The 26,880-nt window shown below is 49.4% G+C and overlaps 1 pseudogene; it reads right to left on the bottom strand.

Annotated features, from left to right (window-relative positions):
• Positions 1 to 5,858: 5,858 nt before the first annotated feature.
• On the bottom strand, positions 5,859 to 8,693 carry LOC123158507 (uncharacterized; annotated as a pseudogene).
• Between the last annotated feature and the right edge of the window lie 18,187 nt (positions 8,694 to 26,880).

Raw genomic sequence — 26,880 nt, 5'->3', positions numbered from 1 at the left:
CATCATCAACTGCTGACTCCTCATTGTTTCTTCTTCAAAGGCCTGAGGTTACTATGTACTTGTTGGTCTATGTAGATGATATCATTTTGGTCAGCTCCTCTCAGTCGGCTGCTACTGCGCTTGTTCGCTCACTTGGTGCTGATTTTGCGGTCAAGGACCTTGGGAAGCTTCATTACTTTCTTGGTGTGGAGGTTACTTCTCGTGCTGCTGGCCTTGTTATGACGCAGAACAAGTACTCTCTGGATTTGTTGCAGCGAGCTGGGATGCTTAAGTGCAAACCGACGACTACACCCATGTCTATCACTGATAAGCTCAATACTGTTGATGGTGTGCTTCTTTCTTCTTCTGATGCGACCGAGTACCGGAGTATTGTTGGTGGGCTCCAGTACTTGACGATCACGCGACCAGACATTTCCTATGCTGTTAACCGAGTCTGCCAGTATCTGCAGTCACCCCGTGACACTCATTGGTCTGCTGTTAAGCGGATTTTGCGCTATATTCGTTTCACGGTGGCTCATGGTTTGCATATTCGGCCGTCTGACTCTGGTTGTCTTTCAGCATATTCTGATGCAGACTGGGCTGGCAATCCGGATGACAGGCGATCCACGGGGGGTTATGCTATCTTCTTTGGCTCTAACCTGATTGCCTGGAGTGCTCGGAAACAGGCTACTGTCTCACGTAGCAGTACTGAGGCTGAGTATAAGGCTGTGGCCAATGCCACATCAGAGATTATCTGGGTACAGTCCTTGCTTCAGGAGTTAAGTATACCCCAATCACAGCCTCCTGTTCTTTGGTGTGATAACATCGGTGCTACATACCTTTCTGCAAATCCGGTATTCCATGCCCGAACGAAACACATTGAAGTTGACTATCACTTTGTGCGTGAACGTGTCTCTGAGAAGCAACTACAGATCAAGTTTATTTCTTCCAAGGATCAACTTGCTGACATCTTCACCAAGCCATTGCCTTTGCCACAGTTTGAGACTTGCAGGCGCAATCTTACCCTTCTAGATTCATTAGAAAGTGGCTAAGATTGAGGGAGGGTGTTAGACTGTATTTACATGTGTATATTGTAACGTTGTATACCACCTCATTATATATATATATGTGATAGGCCACCCCTAGAGGGTTGTGCCGGTTCCCCCCAAAGCCTATTGTCTTACACCTGAGATGGTCTTCACCAAGCCAGCGCCACAAAGAACGACGAGGAGGTCGTCATCACCACCGGCTGTCCACCTCGTCACGACGGTTCGGCCAAGACGACGACACGGAGCACGCCACGCCGCCGCCCACCGTCGACGCCACCGAGGTCGGTGCCACAAAGGTCGACGCCACGGTGGCCGCCCCCACTCATCACCGCTCGATGAGGACGACCCGTCGCCGGAGCTCATCTTCACCAAGCCCGCGCTATGGATGCTGATGCCACCGAGGTCGGTGCCACGGAGGCGTCGCCGGAGCTCATCTCCACCAAGCCCGCGCTATGGACGCTGACTCCACCGAGGTCTGTGCCACGGAGGTCGATGCCACGGTGGCCGCCCCCACTCATCACCGCTCAATGAGGACGACCTGTCGCCGGAGCTCATCTTCACCAAGCCTGCGCTATGATGCTGACGCCACCGAGGTCGGTGCCACGGAGGCGTCGCCGGAGATCATCTTCACCAAGCCCGCGCTATGGACGCTGACTCCACCGAGGTCTGTGCCACGGAGGTCGACGCCACGGTGGCCGCCCCCACTAATCACCGCTTGATGAGGACGACGCGTCGCCGGAGCTTGTCTTCACCAAGCCCATGCCACGGTGGCTGCCCCCACTCATCACCGCTCGACGAGGACGCCGGTTAGGCAGTCGTGGTGCTCCCCACTGGATTCTTCACCAAGCCAGCTCTATGGAGGCCAACGGCACACGAGTCACCATCACCACTCACGTCCACCTTGTCAGGACGGTGTGGTCGACAGAGAGTTCGCCGAGACGCCGCTCACCGTCGACGCTGCCAAACCGGTGCCATGGAGGTGGACGCCACGGAGATGCCATTCGAGACCTTGACGCCGCAAAGACCGCCGTCACACACACTTCACCCACTTCGTCGAGTCGGTGACATGGAGTACGAAGCCACAGAGCCGGCCAGGACGCCGCCTACCGATGATTTCGTCAAGTCGGCGCCAATCACAAGGAGCTCCTTCATCACCCCGGTTCGGCACCGGCGTCGTGCCTCTCCTTCACCACGCCCGGACTCAATGGTGCCTTGACGATGGTGTCACCAGAGCCAAACTGAACATCACGGCGTGGTCCACACATGAAGAATAGCCTCCAGTATGTACCCGTGTGCGTACAAAGCCCATGTTCAAGACGTGAAGACAGGCGGCCGGATGGCTCATCACCGCGTGCAGTGACCGGCGCGACATCCGAGCTATCGCTACGCTAGCTCTCCTCTCTTTTTCGTTGAAGCCAACTACACGTGCTCCGTAGTACAGAGGAATGAAGCAAGGAATACGGGGCAATCAACAGACATAGCATGTGCACATGCATGAGCCATGCACGTATCTTCTAGCCGGCTGATGGCGTGAAGGTTGCCACCCGAAGACGACGACGCCAATGAAGCTGTTCGACACCATCTACTTCGTCATGCTCGGTGTCGCCAAAGATGGAGACACGCGCAGCACCCCACCTCCTGCTTGTCCACCCCGTCTTACTGTAGAGCTCTGAAGATGAACACGTGAGCACGGCGACGTCCACTTCGCGCCCGGACGCGAAGTGAAGGCTGGGGTCCTACACCACGATGCCATGATTCAGATGGCCTTCTACCCCCGTGTCGCTGCTACCGGCGCCACACTCATTCGGAGGCCGAAGCCGAGCAAGTCGGCGCCGCCCGAGGACAAGGTGTGGCCGCAGGGCGACGCGACTTCAACAACAACACCGCTCCTCTACGATTTCTTGAGATGATGCCTTGACTACGCCGACTGCCGTGGACTCGGCGTCTGGCCGGGACGAGGTGTCGACCACTCAGGCCATGCTGGCGCGAGCAACGCGATGGTCATACACCGATGCCGGTCTCCATCGACAATTACTCCCGCAGGGTGTAGACCCTTGTACACCCCGAGAAGCTACTTGTCGTCGAGAAGTCCGAGCCGAGCGTGATCCATGCTACCCCAACAACAACTCCTCCAACGCCGCCAAGACCGACGAGGCACGACGGCGAGGGCGAGCATGGCCACCGCAAAGGCTACGCTACACGCGGCGCGTGTACCGACAAGGACACGGGCTCTACCGCCGCCCACACACACATCGCCATCATCATGCATGGAGAACGCGAAGCGAAGACGACGAAGACGACCACACAGCTCAATCGGAGGTATCTCACGGAGCAACCCGCGGAAGTAATTAATCGGGAGTCTTCTGAGGCCCCGAGAACCAGGAGATCACACAATCGCTACAGCCAGCTTGGCCGTGCTAGTAGGCCACGGAGCGCACCTTTTTTTATTGGGATATTGTAATTTTATTTCTCCAATGAGATTAATGAAATACATGTTCCCGTATCTCTTTTTCTTTGTGTACTACGGTACACTCGCATGCCCGCATACGCAGTTTTCTTTCCCCGGCGTTGAGAGAAACACACTCCCTTCTTCCCTTCTCCCCGGAGTCCTTAGATGTTTTTCTCGTGTCAAACACCCAACTCCAAATGAGGTGATTCCAAAGCCCATTTCTTCGTCTCATCGAACCCGTTCTGTTGGTTTCATTTTCGCTATGGTTTGACACTGTGAAAATGACCTTTTTGCCCTTGCACGTAAACAGCCCCTCCGAGAGAGAACTGTTTCCGGCAAATCTTTCCGCGGCTTCACCACACTTCTTCCCGGTGCCTTATTCACCCCAGGCAAGCCACAATACCCATTTGCATGATAGTCCTGCAGTATCCATGGTTTTCAACTTGAATATTTATTAAATGATTGCTTGTTTAAAATATGGTTATCGTTGTTTCGGTAATGTTTCTGGGTTAGTGCTTACTGGTTTGCTATGTTGTTATGCACCTGGTCATCATGCCTTGCTAGTTGCTAGTATTACTTTCATATTTCCATGCTTGATTGTAGTAGATGTTGGGTTTGGTCATGTTCTTCGGTACATGACTAACATCGGTTGCCGAGTACTGTTAATATGTGTTGTTCCTTTGCTGTTAGTTGGTTAAGTGCTACTCGGTGATGTTATTGATAAGTTCTTGCATGTTATTTATGGTTGATGCTAGTGGTCATGTTATGTTATACTATGAGTAGTGTTGCACTTTTAATATTTATGCTCGTCATTATGCCAAGTTCAGTTTGAGATTATTTCATAGTCGATATGATGGACACTTATGTTGCATCCCGTGCTTATGTTAATATCATGTTCATGCATTGTAATTGCATCATGTTATTTTATCATGGCTCGGCATTTTGCATTCAAGTTTAACCGGATTTAATTGAACTTGAACAACTGTTGGCTGAGTCATGGTGCCGCCAGATCGAAACTGACCAGTGCAACCACACTTACCGTATGGGTAAGGTCCTAACTGGGTCTATTGTCGTGCATCTCGCCAGTGGCTCCAACTAGGGAAGGTTATGGGCGTGCGTACCCTGGCCCGGTAGCAGACATAACCTTGTGTGCCAGTTGTTTTTATGTTTATGGATCCGGTCCCCGTGAGGGAGTTTTGACCACGATGGTGGTCAGGGTGTCTTTGGTAGACACGGGGCCACCCAGGACTAGCCCAGTTGGGAGTTGGTCGGAGTGGCCGGGAGAGTGTCATGACAATAGATCGGTTTTGTCGGAACGCCGTTGGTCCACCCGAATGGGAGTGCGAGGCCATGGGTTCTGTGGTGTGGGTACAGTGTGCTAACGTCTGCAGAGTGTATATTAAATCTATCGATAGCCGCGCCCGCGGATAAGGGCCCAGTTCGTGTCGGTCCCACCGTGAGTCAACAGTATTAACAATAACTTGATTAATAACAACCCCGGTTCGATGATGAGATAAGTTGGTTGTGATAGTCGTAAGGATCACGGGCCAAATATTGGTTGTGGTTGTGATCACCCTAAGGATCACGATTTGAGACCAAGTGTTGGTCGTGGTTGTGATCGCCGGAATGATCACTGTGGTATCGAGGATACCGAGTTGTTGGATATTCGTGATGTTGTGCGAGAATCATGGGTAAAGATCAAGCTCCTTGTGGTCATTTAATGATTACTATGGTATTGTTTATACCAAGCATGATTTGACCCTGAGATGATCGTGTGATGTTCGAGGTTGGTAAGTATTGCATGTGATGGTTACGAGATAACCCGAACAGAATAATTGGTGCATGTAGTGTCATCATGTTGCATGCTAGTATCATTAGATTCATATGTTCATACCATGCTCATATTGTTCTAGTTGTATCATGTTCATGTTGCCTTTGGATTCTTAGTGGCTATTATGGTTATTTTCATGATGGTAGCTGGTATTATTTTGGGAGTATTTCGTTGGATGTCATGTTGTTCATGTCATGTTATTCTGATGCTCTCATGATAATTTCTGCTTAACCTGTAATTGCCATGTTGTTGTTTGTCTTGAATGCTTCTGGTTAATTGTGAGCTTGCAAGTATATTCAATGTACTAACCCGGCGTGTCATGCCAGCTTGCAGGTTGTGCCTGGATTGCTTGCTTGTTTGGTGTTGTTCCTGTGTTCGCGAGCTAGGATAAGCGTTCCAGCCAAAGTCCCTGCGGATTGGAGTTCACCACCGTCGTCGTTGTTCCGCTGCCAGTAGTTTTTCCGCTGCTAGAGTTATTCCGCTGCTTCGAGTTGTTCTGCTGCTTGCATAGAGCAACTGAGGATGGCGTAGTGTCGCCGTGCTGATGTTATTCATTGTAATATCGGAGATCTTGTAATCATATTCGTGTAATAATAGAAAGCTGATTTGTTCTATGCTAAGCAGTGCCGTATTTCAAAAGATTTCTCCTCGATCTCTGGGCTGGAATACGGGGTGTTCCGTTTTCTCTGAGCCAGGGTGCCACACTCCTCGTCCCACTTCAGAGCGTCCCTGATGTTTTTCTCGATCTCGACGGTCGGTTTCTCCATGTCTTCGCTACGGGCATCCACCACCAAAAGCCGGCGCAGGCCCCAGCACCCTCTGATCTTGATGGTCTTGAGCTTTGGTGCCACCATCTTGAATTCGCATATCTGCTACAACACTGGTAGGTCGTGCAGGTGGATGGTGGTTAGCCTTGGGAATGCTACAACCTGGATGGATATTTCCGGTGGGTACCATTTGTCGTTTAGCACGAATATGTGCCTGAGGTCTCCGCAGTGGATGATGTGGAGGGTCTCCAAACTTGGGAAGGAATTGAACCACACAGGGAGCCCGAACTGGAGCCTGGGGGAAGAGCGCAACTGTATGTGCTTCTGATTTCTGAATGAACCATCATTGAAGCTGCGGTAACCACCTTTACTACATATCCAGCTGGCCATTAGGAGATCGGACGCCCAGAAGGTCTCCAGCTCCTTAAATTCATTTGATGCCCTTCGGAAGACTTCACTCAACTTGGGGCACCTCTCCATGCGGCACTGCATGAGAACCTTCCAGTTTCTCGTAGGCAAACTAGCACTAGTTGAGACATCGTGGACATGCAGGGATTCGGCAAACTCCGTCATCACATATCCCAGTCCACTGTCCAAAACGTGCCACCCTTTAGTAATGTCGATATGTCGATCCAGGTTATTAGTGGGAGACTTAGGGAAGGCCAGCATCGAGGCATCACCAACCATGCTTTGAACACCATTGTACCGGTCTGGGGCTGCTTGAACGAGTTGCTGCAGGCTGACTTGATCTCCATACACAGCTGAGGTGACATGGATACTAAGATAAACATCCGGAGTTGCATAGTCGCGTAATGATTGCCACAACGACCGAGCAAGCCTCGCATCCACGACAATAGCATGCACCTCAAGCTGAAAGGACTTGTTCTGGTCAATGCACGACCGAGGAAAGCCAGTTCCATCTCGCGTATCTATGCATAACAATTCCAAATGGAAGCTATCAATATTCCTGTCCCAAATTATTGCACGAAGATGCTCACATCCTAGCATAAATAATCGCTTCAGCATTGGAACTTCTACCACCATAGTAGTGAAATCAAGTGTCCTAATTGCAGTTCCAGAGAGGTCAAGCTCAACAAGGTTGGGCAACCCACGCAAAAACATATTTGCCAAATTTGAGCAACCTTTTAGGGAAATATTAGAGACACTAGCACCATCCTTAGCTGCTGGGGTGGACGGACGTTCTTGTTTGGGAGGTAGCTCAACAATTGCCCGATGGAAAGCTGGTCCATATCCATCAAAGCTAAAGGACTTCAGCAACTGGGGTAGCCTATCAGGCACAAGGACATTTTTTAGATTGTTGCATCCATCCAGAATAAGCACTTGAAGGAGACTTGCCTTAGACATGTTGTTTGGTAGAATTTCCATCTCATTGTTGCCTGACAGGTCAAGTATTTCCAGCTTTGCCTTGTCCATGAAGGAGTTGCATGTGTCTGTTGAAATATCTGGTCCACGTGTAGGCTTGATTACCCTGAGCCTTTGAAGATTAGGTAGTCGCCCTTGTAAGCAAGTTGTGTACTGCCAACACCAGACCCCCTCTATGCTTAGCTCCATGAGGTTATCCATGAGGTCCATCTTTGTCGGTGATAAGATTTCATTCTAGTCAGTGTAGCGTAGGTCCAACACCCATAAGCTATGAAGACAAACCCACTCAGTATGATCCTTTCCTTCACCTGTTTTGTCATCTGTACAATTCTCCAGACCAGGAATCTTATGCTATGGCATTTCAAGAAAGGAGGTGATGCAAAATTGAAGGCACAACAACAGAGAAATAGCACACCAAGGTTGTTGGAATGTTCAAACAAACCATCGGGTAATGCTACTGGCTGATTGGACATTACAAATTCCAAGAAGAATGACAATGTCTCTTCAGGTAAAGATTTCATACCATGTACTTCCCTATCCATTGACCTGGTTGAAATCCAACGGTATTGTCCTTGTTCATATACACCATCTTCTTTAACAACCAGGAAAGGAAGCTTGAAATCTTTCTTGAACTTTGCGAGCCCATTATCATCACACTCCCAGCTTATCTCTTGGTGCAAAGCGTCACATATCTCCAATGTTATGTCTTTCTGCAGTATCCCATCACATATCCAACAATTGGAAGCAACACCAACCCAATCAGAATTGGTCTTGTTGTGAAAACTACGTTGCAGGAATAGTGTGTAAACATAACAGTCAACAACCTTCATTGGACTGACTCCCCACAAGCATTGATAGTGAGCAATTATGAGGGCAGCCTCTTTACACAATAGTGTATACAACTGTCCACTTGTTAGATATTTTTCTCTATCATAAGCCAAAAGATGGGTGTACCTCAGTTTTTGTATTAGTTTATGTTGTTCGTGTTCAGTTATGGTCAATATCCTCCTTTTGTATGTCCATATCATTATGTTCTTTGTGAACTTGCCAAGTGAAGGAATACCAAGGGGATATAGATCGATCTCATCATCAATCCCGGAATGGAAAATAAGAATAAATCTACTGTCCTTCAGAATGTGATAGATCTCTTCTGACACAATGGTTATTTCATCCCTTGAAATTTCATCAACTCCATTAAAATCATCATCTCCATCCTGCTTATCCAGTATATCCATTACTGAGCTATCAAGTTGTAGCTCCTCAGCGATTGCTCTCTGCAACGCCCTCCTACCTTTCCACTCCGAGCAATCTATATGAATTATTTTATCAAAGCATAGTTCCGGAGTGGTTCTCTTTAAAGGGATAACTTCTGCTATGGATCTAAGAACGATAGATGCCCCAAGCCCACTCCAACCATGAAAATAGATGACCCTTTCTTCTCCCTTGTTTCGAAGAATTTGGAATATCTCCTCTCTAGCGCCATCGACATCTTTGGCGTTGGTAAACTAAATTAACACAAGAAAAACTGTAATTAGACCAAGTTTAATAGTAGCATAATCCAATTCATGTAAATGCATAATCTGAGTATACATGAATTCGGTGAACTAGAAAGTTAGTGTGTGAGCACCCATTTGGAGTTTGGATCACAAATCCACAACTGATATATCTTGTGGGGCCAGCATATGGGCGTTGGTGCAAGGAGGGTGTCAAATCATCTGACAACTAAGCCTATCTTCAGTTTACTTGAATGTCAGTTTAGCTACTTATTTTGGTAGATAAAGATTATTTGTGTTGGTTGGAAAGTTAAGATTGGGTCTGCATCAGCCAACCCTACATATAATGGTATGCACGGATAGTACGTGATATCATAGAGTCAATAAAGAAGACAAATTAGGCTTATCCCATAACCAAACCATGCAGTTCTCCTTGGGGGCATCGTTCTTGGAGGTGTGCATGTACTCGAGGGACCAGTGGACCGCAGCTTTGGTGGAGCGGTGCTTCATCCTACACATTGATAGCGACGGATCTCGACAGTATGGCGCAGTGCAGATTCGGCGTCTGATGTGCGGGGATGGACTCGCGTAGAAGGACGACACTGTCTGGCATTGTGGTGCCATCGATGGCAGAGAGGCCTGACACGGTCGATGCGTCAGTTTCTGCTCTGAAGATTGATCGATTGAAGACGGTGGTGTCGGGCCTTGCAGGGTGCACATGTGGTGTCCGCTGTGAGTGCACCGGACCGGTGTGTGACCCAGTCCCCGTATATGGCTAGGCTGGGGCATTCGGCGTTAGATGTTAGGCTTTGGTGCTATGTCTGTTTGGTATTAAGCTCGGACATTTGGCACCCCTTCATCAAGGGGATAGGAGTAGCAACACGTGTTGCCTGGATGGTGGCTTCAAATGTATTGATGCATTATTTTGTAAGGTCTTTGAGAGTAATTAATAAAATGATTGCATGCATCGTCCAGATGCAGAAGCTCGAGGTACATCCTCCTTTTTAAAAAAAATAACGCACAAGGAATAAAGGGCTGCGCTATCGAGAGTCTAGGATGGGAAAAGTTGGCATGAAAGAAGTCATTCTTGGGTACCAGGCAGCCATTTACGCGCAAGGCGATGGGATCACAATTGTCCTTTGAAAATGTGGCGGGCATCATTAGCTACCAGGTTTCTAGCCTCGCTAATCAAGTTGATACCCTCTCCACTGATACTATTGGACTTCAGACTGATCTCCGCGAGATGATGGCTGGTTGACCAAGCTGTGTCGAGCCCAAGATGGGGCTAGCACATCGACAGTGAGCAATCCTTGAGGACGTTACCTCAAGCAAGATAGCATTGATGACAATCATGTCGCCCCAATATGAACTCTTACCATTTGGTAGGTCTGCAGTTCTATGGTACAGGAGGTACAACATTTCACAACGGCTCCTTCATGGACGGTGTTTGCGAAACACATCTGACGCTGTTTCGGACCCAAAATCTGTAATGCCTAGCTCGACGCCATCAAAAACTCACAATACACCAGTATAGTGAACATCTCAATCTCGTATGCGTGTGAAAAGGACTTAACGGAGCGGCACTAGGCGGAGTCGTTCGTGGTTGACCTTCGCAAGCTACTCCAGACGGACGTGTGTATGCTGAAATATGCGGTTACCTTGGAGTGGAGGATGCCGTGGACCATGCCTTGTACTCCCTCTGTAAACAAATATAAGAGCGCTTAGATCACTATTTTAGTCTAGTGATGTAAACACTCTTATATTAATTTACAGAAGGAGTATGTGCTGAAGAGGAATGGGAGAGCCCAGAGGAGGACGATGTCATCCCTGCATTAGAGCAACTCCAGCGCGCCGATGCATTTCATGCACGCGTGTCCGTTTAGGTTGAAATGGAAGAAAAACGCCTGTCCAACGCGCTGACGGAAACATAAAATTAGTCCCCTCGTTGTCTGTCTGGACGCATTCTCAGCCCATTTGTGCGTCTGATTTGTGTCCACATAGACACGAGACGAACGCGTCGTGCAACCAGTGGAAGCGACCCGAGTCCACACTTATTTTTAATGGCAAGCATGCAGGGCCGGCCTCATCCACTTCCCCACTCCCGTCCACATCTAGCCACACTCGCCACCTCGCCGGCGTAAGAAAACCATAGCCCTAGCATAGCTGGCTTCTTTGGCAAGGGGAAGGGCAATGTCAAGCAGGAGGAGAGCAGCTTTTTGTGCAGGCCGACGAGGTGGACGGTACGGTGGTGCCAGCGGCAGGGAGGGCTCACTGGTCACGGGACCGATCGTACATCCCAGTGCAGTGCGCACGGTACCACTAGGAGTACCGTATCCCGCTGCCATGACCCAACCCAATGTAAACCTCCCCCACGGATGGAACCTCGACCCCCACCACATCCCGGTGCTGGCGGTGCCACAGTTATTGCGCGCATGTGGAGGAGGTACGCACGCACCGCACCCTCCTGACGCCGGAGCAACGACGTGACCCGGCGTACGCGCCAGACTTGCCCAACTGGTAAGTCTGGTTCGCCACCGAGCACGACATCCGTCATCGTGGCGCCATCCAGCTTGGCGCCAACTTCACACCCCCCCCCCCCAATAGTGGCGCAGGAGGATGAGAAGACGGAGGCGGCCTGTTAGGCCGCATTGGAGGAGGCGCTCTAGCGCGCCCTCAAAAAGTCACCATGTAAGGGGAACGTGCACTGGCTAGGCATGAGGGGGCGCTGCTGTCGGCGGAGGGGGATCTCGTATACCCCTCGCCATCGCCGCCTCTCCCCGAACCCAAGCCCGAGCCCATGCCGCCCCCGGGAGGTACCAATTGGAGGGTGTCGTTCGGGGCTGGATCAGCGCACCGGCCATCTGGATTGGCGCGACGGAGGAGCAGGAGGCGGCCTACCTCCAGTAGAGCGCGCACTGGTGGAGGAGCATGCCGAGGGGGAGCACCTCATGCAGCTGAAGCGCGAGGAGGAGCGTCGGCAGTGCTGGGCACACGAGGAGGAGGAGTGGTGGGAGCGCGACGGAGGAACAGGAGGCGACCTATCTCCAGAAGTGGAAGGCGCGCGTGCGCTGGCAGAGGAGCGAGCCGAGGGGGGAAGCATCATTAAGCTGCAGTGCAAGGAGGAGCGCCAGCAGCGCTGGGTACGCGAGGCGGATGAGCGACGAGAGTTCGAGGAGGAGGAGTGCGCGTGCCACGCAGGAGAGCAGCCGGCGCAATAGACGGTGGAGGAGGTGGCATGGGCGACGTACCAGTGGGCCTTCCCGTGGGCTCCGACGTGGCGGCCCTTCTCCAGCCTCACTGGCTCCGACGACGAGGGCTACGAGCTGGGCGATTGGGAGGCACCTTTTTAAAGTTCTTTTTATTAATGTTGAATTATGTTGAAGTGAACTTTGGCGTGTCGGTCATGTTGGACGCACCAGCTGACCCGAACAAAAAAAAACAGACACACGCATCCACACGGCGACCCAAATGGATAAAAAACGGACAAAAACAATGTCCGTTTGCGTCGGCCGGTTAGAGTTGCTCTTAGAACAAGAACAAGGGCATGTCGTGCTGGCCATTGCCCGGAACCTCCTCGAGCTTTCTTGTAGACACATTCTTTATTGGTTTTGATTTGATTGAATACCATCTTAGCTAGTTATCTCCATAGATAAAAACTAGGAAAATGACTTGTGCGTTGCAACGGGATAAAATTTCTGTCAAAATTTGCACCGTGCGTTGGCTCTAGAGAATTGGCTCACGAGCCTTTTAATCCCAGATAGAGGTAGTATATGGAATTGATCAAAATGCAATGGTAGCAAATAGGCCAGTGCATAGTTGCAACGGTAATAAAAGTTGACGTGCATTCAAATTTAATGACGTGCATTCTGAAAAAAGCCATCGAACTCCATATCTGGCAGCCCTGCTCAAGTAAAGCGGCGAACGAAGAAACCATACTTGTTAGCCGCAAACCACGAAACCAGCACACAATCTACCGTCTTCCACATGCCATCAACGCATATCACAATCTGCGATCGCTCCTGAACTACCTCCCAAGTTCCACGATGACGTTGGAGAAAACATCGTCACAACGGCAGACCCCGACGACACAAGTCCACCACAAGGATGCCGCGGTCGCCAACCTCCTTGAACAGACTAGTTCCCACATCCATCATCGACAATAAGACGCATTGCCTCCTCGAAGAAAGATCTGGAGCTTCTTCATTTTGCGACGCCGTCACCAAAGCCAAGACGTCGAACGACCAAACCTAAACCTAATAGGGTTCTAAACCTATAGCTATACACGTCTGCACGGGTGAGATCCGGGGACCCCCGCACCACTGGTGACCAAGAGATTGTCGGCGGAGGGGAGCCTCTAGAAAGAGAATCGCCATGGCCACGCGGCAAGATCACATTTCTTTGGTCGAAAGAAAGAAAACGAGTCACCCCTACCCTTCCCTCCGTCTCATTCATATTTTGGTTGTTGCTAGTTACAGACTACCTACACCATGATCTTTATGCACTCTCTGAAGAACGCTCTCATCCGGCTTTGTAGATAAAGGGCAATAGATGACCGAACGCTACAGGGTAATGAGATGGCCCTCTTACAAGCAGATGCGGGGATAACCGGCCAAACGTAAACACGCGTGACTAAGAGGCCGAAAGCTAACAAAGGAAGGATTGAACAACTATGGCACGTCAGGCTCTAAGGCACCTAAGCTCCACGACAACGCCCTTGGGAGGGTGCACGACACGAAGCGTCATCGCTGCCGAGTCTGAGACGAACAAGGGTTTTCACTCGAAACCCTGACACGGAGAGGTGAACCACAACAACGTCCCCAAGAGGATAACGGCAACCACGGGTGGCACCGTCGTCGGCGCCAAAGCATGGAGCTTTCGCTTGGCAGCTCATCCGTTTCACCATGAGGCATCCAAGGAAATCGCGGCAAGCACAAGCCTCCCAACTCCGGTATCTGGGCGACGCCACTGCCACCGATAGAAAGCGAGCCCGAGCCTCCCCTTCGTTATACCCCTTGCCGCCCAGACAACCAAGAGGGATAGCCATCACCACCGCCATCGTGCCCGCCGTATAGCCACCTATGTGGACCACCTTCCGGGGCCACCACCCATTCACCCGATCCGATAGTACCGGTTTTTGGAACGTCCAGTGCCAAAGTCACTGAATGGGTAAGTCACCAATCCAATCCCTTTGACAAATCGGATGTAATATTAGATATCATATTCTATATATATAGAAATATCATAGATAGAATAGACATATAGAATTTTTGGTCGGCAAATTCGAAGGAATCATTGAGTGAAAAAGGAGCAAAGAATGACAAAAGACGAGACTCTACTAGTCTTCACTCTTGTGGTTTGGACCACCTTCCGGGGCCACCGCCCTAGCTTCGATGGCTCGATCCACCACCAACCCTCCGCATTATAACACAACAACCAGAGTAGTAATAGCGGAAGGTCATCCTTCCATTCCTAGCCCGACATCAGCCGTAGTGTCTAGATCAACGGCTCCACCGATGAACTGGGGAGCCACGACCCAATGACTACCGATGGCCACCACCAAGCAAACCTAGGCTTGGAGTTGGAGTATCTCGAACGCCGCCATACACGTGGCCATCGGCATAGCAGCGACGGAATTTCCTATTCGCCGCTTATTGCGGCAAGTTGTCGCACCTTCGCACAGGGCGCAGCTCACCCTGGGCCGGCCCATTTTCGGTTATTTCCCTTCTCAAAAGATCAAAAACAGCAAAAACGCGAGATTAAAAATGTTTGCGCTAGGGATCGAACCCAACACCAAATATAGATGCACAGGCGGCGCTAGCCACCACGACTTCTTCGTACAATGTAACAAACTACAACGCGAAACTTATATAAACACACATCAGCGACAAAACTAAAAACCAGTTCACGGAATTTCCAAAAACTTTTGTTCCTTCTACTGGTTTTTTCGGGTTTTCTTCACTGTCTTTTTCTGTTCTTCCGTTTTCTTTATTTTTTCTTTTCATTTTAAGTTAAAATATTGTTAAGCATTTTCAATAAAAATCTTGTTTGTCAAATTTTGTTCATGTTTTTGAAATAGTGTTCACATTGCCAAATTTTTGTTCACAATTTCGAAAAATGTTCCTGATTTCACATTTTTTCTTACAACTCAGAAAGATGTTCAAACTTCCAAATTTTGTTCCATTTTCAAAAATTTGTTCTCAATTTGCAAAATGTTTGTAATTTTGAAATTTGTTCATCGCTTCAAAAAATGTTCTTGGAGTTTTGTTCATGTTCTGAAAAATGTTCAAAATTTATAATTTTGTTTACATTTTCAAAAATTGTTCGCATTGTTAAAAATGGTTCTAAATTTCCAAAGAAAATCATGTAGAAAAATTTCTTGGATTTTCAAATTTTTGTTCGAATTTTCAAAAAAATGTTCTCACTTTTAAATTTTGTTTGTGTTCTGAAAAAAGTTTACAATTATAGATTTTGTTCATTTTTTCTGAAAAATGATCTGAATTTATAATTTGTTCCTTTTTTCGAAATTTTCTGTTACAAATTTGTTCGTAATTCTGGAAAATGTTCGCGTTCGCAATTTTTGGATTTTCTATCAAACATTAAGTCTAATCGATGTCATTGTTGTTTCTTATATTCTCCCGCTGCAAGATTAGCACTAAAACTAGTTTGGCGCAGTGGCTAGCATAGCGCGCGCTAGTCCACGAAGTCGTCGGTTCGAATCCCATACCTGCGTATTACTTTCCTCGCAAGCACAACGTCAACGTGAGCACCGACACGGACAAGTCATCATATTGTATCTGTGCGACACTGGACGTCGTCCACCCTAGTTGACCAGGTTCACGCCTCCCGCCTTAGCCAGCCAACCTCACAACGTCAACGCGAACCTCACTGCCGCCCAACACCAATAGAAGTACCACTCCATCACCGCACAGGGAGCCTCTAACAGTGCCACCACGCCAGAAGCGAGCCACCACCAGAAACTATCGCAGATCCAGTGTGAGGACGCGCGTCTTGGCCCATGAATGAGCAGAGCAGCAACCATGTCGGCTCACCGGTAAACCCCGCGCTGCCCACCAAGGCCAGGTCCCATATTTGAGAGCCACCTGACGCCGCACGCATCCTCCAGAGAGTGCCCGTGTGTAGCACCGCGCAGCGAGCCCGTGCAGCAAGCCCGTGCCCATGTCGAAGTTGTGCGCCCTTGCGCGAATGGTGCCGCCATCCACGCCTGCTGCCGCGCCGCTACCCCCATGCGAGCAAGGCACCTCCACACGTCCAGGTCGTCCCGCGCTTGCCTCCAAACCCGAGCGCACGGGAGGAGATGCCCGCCGCCGCCAACGCCAGCAGGGCTTCTCCTGGCGGCGTGTGCCGGCGGGAGAAGGGTCATGAGGAGGGAGAGGATAAGCCGACGGCTAGGGTTCACCATCTCGGTCGCCTGCAGGGCGACGCGAGGGGGAAGGTGATTTTTTGGGAAAGAATTTACTGCTGACGATTATTATACATTGACAAATTTAGTTTGTTGTGCTAATCTATATCTATATCTATATCTATATCTTTATCTATATCTATACCAATATAAAAGGACACGAAGGGGCAGATCCAACTGATCTCGGTCATCGAACTAAGTCAATCCAACGACCTAGACTGCTCCAATGGCGAGCGTTAAACGTGTTTAACATGCAATTAGTATCATACCAAATATTGCACTAATCACATGATTAACAAACAAACAATAACATACCTAATATTTGCGTCTAATTAATATATTACCGAAATATTAACGTGTGTTGCACGTGCGCATTTACTAGTTAATATAAAGTGGTCGAAATTTTATTGTACGCACCTTTACCGTCTTTAGTCAAGTGCATGAGTACATTGGACCACAAAAGGCTTTAGATTCTTCAGAGCTATCGGATTGTTTTATTCTAAAAAGAAAATCTTCTGTTAGTGTCAATATTGACTTCAACCAAAATGGCCTGCAGTTTGCTAACCACCTTTTTCCACTGATAATAAAGAACACACCGTTGGTAGGTTGCAAGAGGTGACTTGGATCCCAAAAACCCAGATAAACAACGCCCCAGTGGTTCATTTGTTTTGCGACAGTCGCTAGATTGAACTTGAAACGACGAGACCAATGAACAAGCAGGAAATAATTAAATTTTGCCAAGACCCTTTTGCATATGTAACTTCAAGATATGTAGGTATCAACGGTGACATGCAATTATACATGATTCATTAATTGTTAACGAAATTTTATATATAGGTGCGTAGAAAATATTTACATGTGCATATGGGCTTTGTTGGATTTTTTCCGTGTGTACTCCTAAATATTCTTTTCAATCTTTTTTGAAAACCCCAGATTCTATGGAGCTAGGAGCCAAAATACCAAACTCGTTTCTTTCCCTCGTATATACTGACTCCTAATTTTATCAAGAGCATTCTAGCTAGCCACATGCATAGTTGTCTTTTCACATTTATAACTATATCCCTCCTCCGGCCAGTTCAATCGGACAATTTATACATCACATGCACGATTATAGGTAAAAGGTTGATGTATAAAAACACATGGAACATGAAAATCTCAGCAGAATTAGATGAAAGAAAACGATTAAATAGTAAGTTCATGAACATAAATTGCACAAGAGTATTACCTTCACAGGAGGAGTCATGATGAAATTCTCTACCAAGACCAATAAACAAAAGCAGCAGCAGATGAATCAATCGAACCCATCTGATGAAGGTGTCTCAATACTGCCTGCATGCACAGCAACATTTGAGCCTCACCATTGTTAATTAACCAGTAACACCCCAGGCAATTTTAGTTAGAATAGGTTACAAGGATAAGGTTGAAGTCTCAAAGAGAGCTAACAAAATGTCACTATTTTTCAGTAGTTTGTGCATACCTTGACAGTAGACAGGAGGAGCAGCTTGAGAAACAGAGACTCGATTTGAACTATTTGACGTGCCGTGACTTCAGATGAGAGAGATATGCAGGAGGATAGATATGTTTTGCTCTGTCAGCTTTCTTTCTTTAACAAAAGATGGCATAATTAGTTGCGTGTTCTCAATCTAACCCATCGGATGAAGTTTTGTCACCACCGTGTGCCTGAATGCACAGCAAGGATAACATGATGTTACATTTCTGCTCCACATTGTTAATTGTAGCAAGAACTTGGCCCATGAACATTATTAACTATGCGCGTACCTTGGTGGTAGATTAAGAGCAGCTTGAGAAAGGGAGACTTGACTCCAACTCCCTGAGGCGTACTCAATCAGCTTCTGCTACTGATAGTATATTTGTGTGAATTCAGATCAGAGCAGAGCTTAGCGAGATATGCACTAAAGTTAGCCTTGTTGTGTGAATTAATGAGGGGTCGATGTGTTTTGCCCTCTCAGTGAAGCTGAAGGTAGCCTTTTTTGTTTGGCAATGAGAATCAGTCCTTCCTTCTCTGCATTAAACAAGGCACAATTCCTTGCGTGTTCTCTGCATACTGGATGGGTCTCTTTCTTATCACCAAAGCATGTAGTGATGATGATGTCTGGTAGTGTACGCTAGAATTCTCTACAGATGTACTAAGAAGTAAAGAAGCAGCAGCAGCAAAGTAAAAACACACACCCAACCACACGGCTTTGCTCAAAGCAGATTCAGTAGCAGGTCCCGCTGATATATCACAGGCCCATTTTTGGCTTTGCTCAAAGCAAATATGTTGGAAAAAGCAGAATTCGTTGATTTATACATGCTCTGACCCAGATCATTGCATGTTTTCTTGAATAACCAACATGCATATTGAAGCTCTGACAGTAATTACTGAATACATATTTGGATGCAGAATGACAAGGCAGCGGATCATTGGCAATGCACCTCAGGGGCTTTTCAGCTTTAAAGTTTCCAGCATCTACAGACATCTATCAGTGCAAACTTATGTCTTGCCAGTGCTCAACAGGATATGGAAGACATGCTGCGAATTAAATCGTAAAATTGTTTTCTCGCTCTTGGTTCATAACAGATTAAACACTAGAGCCATTCTTCGGAGGAAGAATTTTTTCATTGAGAATTATTGCTGTCTTATGTGTGGCATGCAGACTCTTGAAACCAGAAAGCACCTTTTTTTCCACTGTCCTTTTGCAAGGCTTTGTTGGAGTTACCTATGCCCAAGCTGGTCCCCAACTTATTCTGGTATTGCAGAAGTCAATCAACTCAAGCAGTTTCTCAAGGTTCCCTTTAACTTAGAAATCATCATCCTGACATCTTGGGCTATCTGGCTTACCAGGAATGATTACATCTTCAATCCTCCTAGTGTCTACAAATGCAGGCAAAGATTGAAGGAAGAGATTCTTTGGCTAAAGCACAGGGCCACAAGGAAAGATTATGCTAGCTTTGAAGATTGGGCTAACAACTTCAGATATTGTGCTCTGACAACCTCCTGTGCATGCTGTTGTATTTGTTGTTGTTATTTCTTTCCTTCCTTGTTTTTTTTTTGTATTTGATACTCCGTACCATTTATTTAAATCAATAAAATAGGCAGCAGTGTCTTGCTGTTTCCCTAAAAAAAGGCAGTGAATGCGGCGGCTAGTAGAGATTGCTCTACCTTTTACGTTTCAAAAAAAAAAGACCAGAAGCTACGAACCAAAATAATAATCAGTAAAAACAATACAAACCACACAAAGTCAATCGCTTCAAAATTTCAGTAAGATTATTCAGAAATTTCACCGTTGCCACACATTAGTATATCACAAAACTAATAACATGCATTGCATGTGTTTAAATGTCATAAAGTTCCATCATAATAGAAACTACAAACTACGGGAAGGCAAAACGGAAAATGAGAAAGGCATGGTCAATTCTTGAACGCAGGGAACCCAGCCTCAGCATCAACACACAAAGGGATCAGTTAGATCCAAGTCACGAACATGGCAGATATCTCCTATATCCCGGAGACATCTGTCAGTCGTAAAGTGAAACTGAGCACCCGTTGAAGCCTCGTTTTCCAGCTGCAGCAACCTCTGCTATTTTGCAATAAATTCCTTGTCAATGGTTTCAACCTGAATTGTCATTGAATCTAGTTCTCTCGCGTTCAGCACAAAGAACGTAGCGAAGTTAACTTCAGACACAATGCCCCGATAAGTTTCCAATACTATAGTCTTTAAATGGATATCAAGACATCCAATAAGATTTCGATGTTTACGGCGCCAAAAATTATTTGGTCTTGAACCTGATACATGTACTGACTAAAAAAGAACATGGAAAAAATCGACCCACCCCAGCCAAGAACGAGGAGTTCCTTGTTCAATCGTGACATGTTTGCTAATGTGATATTACAAAATCTGCACTTGATAGAAAGACAGCAGAATTTAAATGTATGTAGAAATACTGGCACTAGAAAAGAAATGTACAGAAGCTACAAAATGAAGCTCTGACAAAAATCAGGCAACATGAAAGCGTATGCCCATAAATATACTTTTGGGCGCAAAGTCACGGAATATGTTCAGAATTTTAAGCTCTATAAGAGCATCTATAATCGGACTTGGCAAATTCGGCCCCACAAATGCCCGCGGACGGCAGAGATTCACCACTTCCTCACTAGGCCTTTGCCCTTCTGGTCGTCGGCATAGCTTAGGATTCGGCTGCAAGAGGTGGATCACCGGAGTCGTCGGAGGAGGACTTGTGGTTGTCGTCGGAATCGTCGGAGAGGACGATGAGCCCATTCAGCCGCCGGAAGGCCCTGTCATGTTGTCGCTTTAGCTTGGACAACCGAGGCGCCTCCACCACTGCCTCCGCCATCTCGCGATCCGACTGCTCAATGGCAAGCCGGAGTGCCTTCGCGTTCTTCCGCCGTAGGCAATGAGCGTCTGTCTCCGCCGCCATGAGCCACCGGAGGTAGACCCAAGCGAGGAGCTGCTAATCCTCGTCGGGCCCGCCAGCATCCCGTAGTGGCGGCACGTGGACTGCTCCGCCGCGTCCCTCTATATTGCCCGCAGCCTCTCACGGTGGGCGGCGCGCGCCTCCGATTCCGGAGTGCATGTGCGGGCCGGCGGCGCGGGCACTGTACCCACAACTGCCTACGCGGAGCATTGGCTAGCGGGGGACGGGGACGAAGCAGGGGCGGAGCGGACCGTGCTGCCCTGGAGAACCTGCGTGTTGGCCGGGAAGGGCTAGGACCGACGTCCATGTTGCGTCGGCGCAGGAGCTGCAACGACCCTGCAGATCCGGAGCTGCCCCGATGTCTACCTTGGACCGCTCCAAGGAAATGCGGCAGGCCAACTCATCGTCGACGTCGACGTGGGAACCGAAGTGGCTGCCTACGCTTAACATTGTGCCGGATTGGATCAGAATCAGAGAGGGAAGAAGAGAGTGAGTGAGCTAGAGTTCTGAGCAAAGAGCCGGATTGGAGTTTTTTGTGGGGCAGCCATGGGATCGGTGGTGGGCGGGCAAGACAAATTTCATGACAAAAAACATGACAACCAGCAATGCTCTGCTATTAAATAAGCATGCACATGATCAATGCCTCGTGTGAGAGGAAAAAGGTCAACCTCGGGATGGCTCTCCCTAGCCCTGGCGACCCTGGCGCCTGCGACGGCGCACCCCCGGGGGCCATAGTTTTCACTAGCCGACGACGAGCCTTTTCCCCCTGCCGCAGTCCCCGCCCCATCGCCCGCCGCCGCTCCCCGTCGCGCCGCGCTGCCTTGTGCTACGTCTTGAGCTAGCGTTGGTTTTCTCCGAAGAGAAAAGGGTGATGCAGTAAGTGTAGCGTAAGTATTTCCCTCAGTTTTGAGAACCAAGGTATCAATCCAGTAGGAGGCTCCTCAAAAGTCCCACACACCTACACAAACAAACTGAGAACTCGCAACCAACGCAATAAAGGGGTTGCCAATCCCTTCACGGCCACTTGTGAAAGTGAGATCTGATAGAGATAGAATGATAAGATAAATATATTTTTGGTATTTTATAATATAGATGCAAAAAGTAAAGATGCAAATAAAAGTAGATTGAAAGAAAATATGATAAGAGATAGACCCGGGGGCCATAGGTTTCACTAGAGGCTTCTCTCGAGATAGCATAAGTATTACGGTGGGTGAACAAATTACTGTCGAGCAATTGATAGAAAAGCGCATAGTTATGAGATTATCTAGGCATGATCATGTATATAGGCATCACGTCCACAACAAGTAGATCGACTCATGCCTGCATCTACTACTATTACTCCACACATCGACCGGCTCCTGCCTGCGTCTAGAGTATTAAGTTCATAAGAACAGAGTAACGCATTAAGCAAGATGACATGATGTAGAGGGATAAACTCATGCAATATGATATAAACCTCATCTTGTTATCCTCGATGGCAACAATACAATACGTGTCTTGCAACCCTTTCTGTCACTGGGTAAGAACACCGCAAGATTAAACCCAAAGCTAAGCACTTCTCCCATGGCAAGAAATACCAATCTAGTAGGCCAAACCAAACTGATAATTCGAAGAGACTTGCAAAGATAACTCAATCATACATAAAAGAATTCAGAGAAGATTCAAATATTATTCATAGATAAACTTGATCATAAACCCACAATTCATCGGATCTCGACAAACACACCGCAAAAAGAGATTACATCGAATAGATCTCCACAAGAGAGGGGGAGAACATTGTATTGAGATCCAAAAAGAGAGAAGAAGCCATCTAGCTAATAACTATGGACCCGTAGGTCCGTGGTAAACTACTCACAACTCATCGTAGGGGCAAGGATGTTGATGTAGAAGCCCTCCGTGGTCGATTCCCCCTCCGGCAGAGTGCCGGCGAAGGCTCCAAGATGGGATCTCGCGGATACAGAAGGTTACGGCGGTGGAAATTGTGTTTTGTGGTGCTCCTGGATGTTTTCGGGGTATGTAGGTATATATAGGAGGAAGAAGTACGTCGGTGGCCGCCCGAGGGGCCCACGAGACAGGGGGGCCATGCCCTACAGGGGGGCGCGGCCCCCTATCTCGTGGGGTCCTTGGGAGCTTCTTGACTTGCACTCCAAGCTCTCCGGATCACGTTCGTTCCAAAAATCACGCTCCCGAAGGTTTCATTCCGTTTGGACTCCGTTTGATATTCCATTTCTTCGAAATACTGAAATAGGCAAAAAAAACAGCAATACGGGTTGGGCCTCCGGTTGGTAGGTTAGTCCCAAAAATGATATAAATGTGTAAAATAAAGCCCATAAACATCCAAAAGGGTAATATAATAGCATGGAACAATCAAAAATTATAGATACGTTGGAGACGTATCACCTCGTCGGGCTGACAGCTCAGCCCCCCACGTGAGGGGTTCTGCTGCTGGCCCGCGAACGCCACGGTCGTCGACGACGCCCTCGAGCTCGACTCGGGTAAAGGAGCGCCAAGGTGCGGGCTTGGCTGGTGGGGCAGCGCGCCGCCGGCGCGTGCGCTCCTAGGGCATGGTTGGCCGCTCTGACCGGGGTGCTGCCCGCTCCTCCTGGTGCCGCCCTGCGGCGGAGGTCCGGCCGGCGGTCTCCCCATCTTCCCCGTCGGCTCTCTCCGCTCGATCTCCCTCGATCCTGTTCGTGCGCTCCTTCCCCTTTTGGCCCTTCATCGCGGCCTTTGGGTCGTCGAGCTTCCATTTCCTCTCGGGCAGTCGGGGTCCCATAGCCTTGGCTTCTTGCGCCGGAGCCGCACCGGCGGCGGTGGCGGCGCCCGCCCCTGGAAGGGAAACCCTTCGGGCGCCCATTTCTCCCCGACGCCTGGTCCGGGCCGCTGATGCTCCTGGGCTGCTGGGCCCCGGCCCGCCCCGGCTGCTGGGCCCCTATGCTTCCTCGCCGGATGGCCTCTCCTCCTCCCTAGGCCGGCCCACAAGCGATGGGCCGCTGGGATGCCCTAGGCCCAGGGCGCTGGCCCCATCTATCTGGTTGCCCCGCGGCCTCCTGTGCCCTCCTATCCCCAGCACCGCCACCACTGCTCGCCCCCGTCTCGTCCCCTCCTGGATCGACCCTGCCCTCCTCCTCGCCCCGTTCGACCGGCTCGCCCCCGCCTCCCTTGCCTCCCCCACCTCCCCCGCCTCCCCCTCCCCTGCCGCGGCTAGCCATGCCACGCGATTGGGACGATGGGGTGGCCCGGTCCAAGCACAAGGCCGACGACCACCGCGGCAGCTCCCGCCCATCTCCGGATGCCCTCCGACGCGAAGAGGAGCTCTGGCGTGAGCTCCGAGAGCTCCGGGAGTGTCGCCGCTCGCCTGCCCGCCGGGAGGGCCGGGGCCGTTCTCGTTCGCCTCGTCCGGCTGCCTCGGAGGACTGGCGGTCGCGCCGGCGATCCCCTTCCCCGACCCCTCGCCATGGGCGCTCGTCCTCCCCTCCCCGGTTGTCGCGGCCCGCCTCCCCCCGCGCCCATGGGCAGCCTCCGGCCCCTGCCCCCCGACACTACGTGCCGCCCCATGCCTTTGCCCCCGCGGCCATGGCCTCGGTTCCTGCCTCGGGCGGTGGCGCCGTTCACGGCCGCGCGGGGCCGGCCAAGAAGAAGAAGCGTCGGGGTGCCCGAGGCGCTCCGGTCATGCCCCCTCGGCGGCCTCGGGATCTTCCGCCATGCCCGGGCCTGTCTCTTGTCTCCCTCGCCCCTTGTTTCAACTGCGGGGTTGTGGGCCATTCGCAAGTCAATTGTGTCAATTCCCAATGTTGCTACCTCTGCAAGGATCCGGGCCATCCCTCCCACCTGTGCCTGGATAGACCGGTGGTGTCGGAGCTCATGATGTACGACCACGGTATCGAGGGGTTGGGCTTCTACCACCTCGAGGTCCCCGATGTACCGTCGCCCTCCCCCACTCTCTAGGCGGTTGTCACTGTGGTCGATGGGGTGGCATCCCCAGAGATGATTGAGGCCGAGCTCAACCACCTCTACCATCGCCAGTGGGACTGGGTGGTCACTCCCACTGCTGGCCACATCTTCACCGTCGTCTTCCCCGACTCCGTCAGCTACGGCTACGCGATGCGCAGTGGCCGGATCACGCTCTCTCTCAACCAACTGGTTGTCGACATCTTTGAGCCGATCCTCGACGCTCAGCCTGTGGCCGTCCTTGACACAGCTTGGATCCTTGTTGCCGGCCTCCCTGATATTGCGCGGTCAGAGCTCGTCATCCGCCAGATGTCCCGGCTCTTGGGCAAGGTGGTGGTGGTCGATGAGCTCTCTCTGCGCAAGGAGGAGGAGGTCCGGGTAAAGGTCAAGTGCCTCGACTCCTCCAAGCTTTACACCACCGTCCGCGTATTCTTCAACAACCAGGGCTTCGACCTCGGGATCGCCCCCGAGCCTCCCAACCACGTCGGTCGCCCCCTCTCCTTCGACGCTGTCCTCCCCGGCGGCAACCCGGGGACCGATGGGGACTACCACGGACGTCACCGTGCTCGCTCCTGATGACCCGCAAGTATACGGGATAGTTGTAGCCTCTTTCGATAAGTAAGAGTGTCGAACCCAATGAGGAGCTAAAGGTAGAACAAATACTCTCTCAAGTCCTATCTGCCACTGATACGACTCTACGCATGCTTGATGTTCGCTTTAACTAGAACAAATATGAAACTAGAAGTACTTTGTAGGTGTTGTAGGATAGGTTTGCGAGATAATAATGAACATGTAAAAAAACTAGGGGTTGTTTAGATAAAGAAGCAATATAGTAAATATAGCGGGTGTGGAGAAGTGGTGGTAGGAGTTGTGGAATTGTCCCTAAGCAATTGACTACTTTACTAGACCGATAGCAAGTATTATGTGGGAGAGGCCACTGCTAGCATGTCATCCCTGACTTGGAATTCTATGCACTTATGATTGGAACTATTAGCAAGCATCCGCAACTACTAACGTTCATTAAGGTAAAACCCAACCATAGCATTAAGATATATTGGTCCCCCTTCAATCCCGCATGCATCAATTTCTATGCTAGGTTGAAGCTTCTGTCTCTCTTGCCCTCCAATACATAGTCCTATCAACATACAACTAACCCTATGGTGTGATCCACGCGCGTGCTCATATGATGGGCACCAAAGGACAGAAACATAACCACATCCAAATTAAATCAATCATAGCAATTCATCAACCACCGATAGGACAACAAAAATCTACTCAAACATCATAGGATGGAAACACATCATTGGATAATAATATGAAGCATAAAGCACCATGTTCAAGTAGAGGGTACAGTGGGTTGCGGGAGAGTGGACCGCTGGATATATATGGGGGAAGGTGATGGAGACGTTGGTGAAGATGATGGAGGTGTTGGTGAAGATCGCGGTGATGATGATGGCCCCCGGCGGCGTTCCGGCGCCACCAGAAGCAAGGGGGAGAGATCCCCCCTTCTTCTTCTTCTTCCTTGACCTTCTCCCTAGTTGGGAGAAGGGTTTCCCCTCTGGTCCTTGGCTCCCATGGCTTGGGAGGGGCGAGAGCCCCTCCGAGATTTGATCTATCTCTCTGTTTCTGCATTCCCTGATTCTAGCCCTTCACCGTTTCCTTTATATCTGGAGATCCGTAACTCCAATTGGGCTGAATCTTTCGCCCAGATCTTTCTCATAAAATTAGCTTTCTTGCGCCAAAAGAAGAGCGTAAACTGCCTTACGGGTGGACCACGAGGTCAGGGGCGCGCCTGGGGGGGGGGGGGGGTAGGGCGCGCCCCCCTACCTCGTGACCACCTTGGACACCGTCTCGCGTTGATTTTACTTCCCAAAAATCATAAATATTCCAAAACAATAATACTTCGAGCGTACTAATAAAGCAATCGTGTCTTTTCAAAACAACAAGGCCAAAGCAAGCTTATCCCTACAAAATCATACAGTTTGGCCATGCTTCATTTTCGTCACACAAAATGCTCCCATCATGCACAACCCCGATGAGGAGCCGAGCAATTGTTTCATACTTTTTAACGCACTTCAGCTTTTTCAACCCTCACGCAATACATGAGCGCAAGCCATGGATATA

Source organism: Triticum aestivum, chromosome 7B (genome assembly GCF_018294505.1).
Source record: "Triticum aestivum cultivar Chinese Spring chromosome 7B, IWGSC CS RefSeq v2.1, whole genome shotgun sequence".
Taxonomy (NCBI): domain Eukaryota; kingdom Viridiplantae; phylum Streptophyta; class Magnoliopsida; order Poales; family Poaceae; genus Triticum; species Triticum aestivum.
The sequence above is the reverse complement of the archived record's forward strand: the minus strand, read 5'-3'. Positions and strand labels throughout refer to the sequence as shown.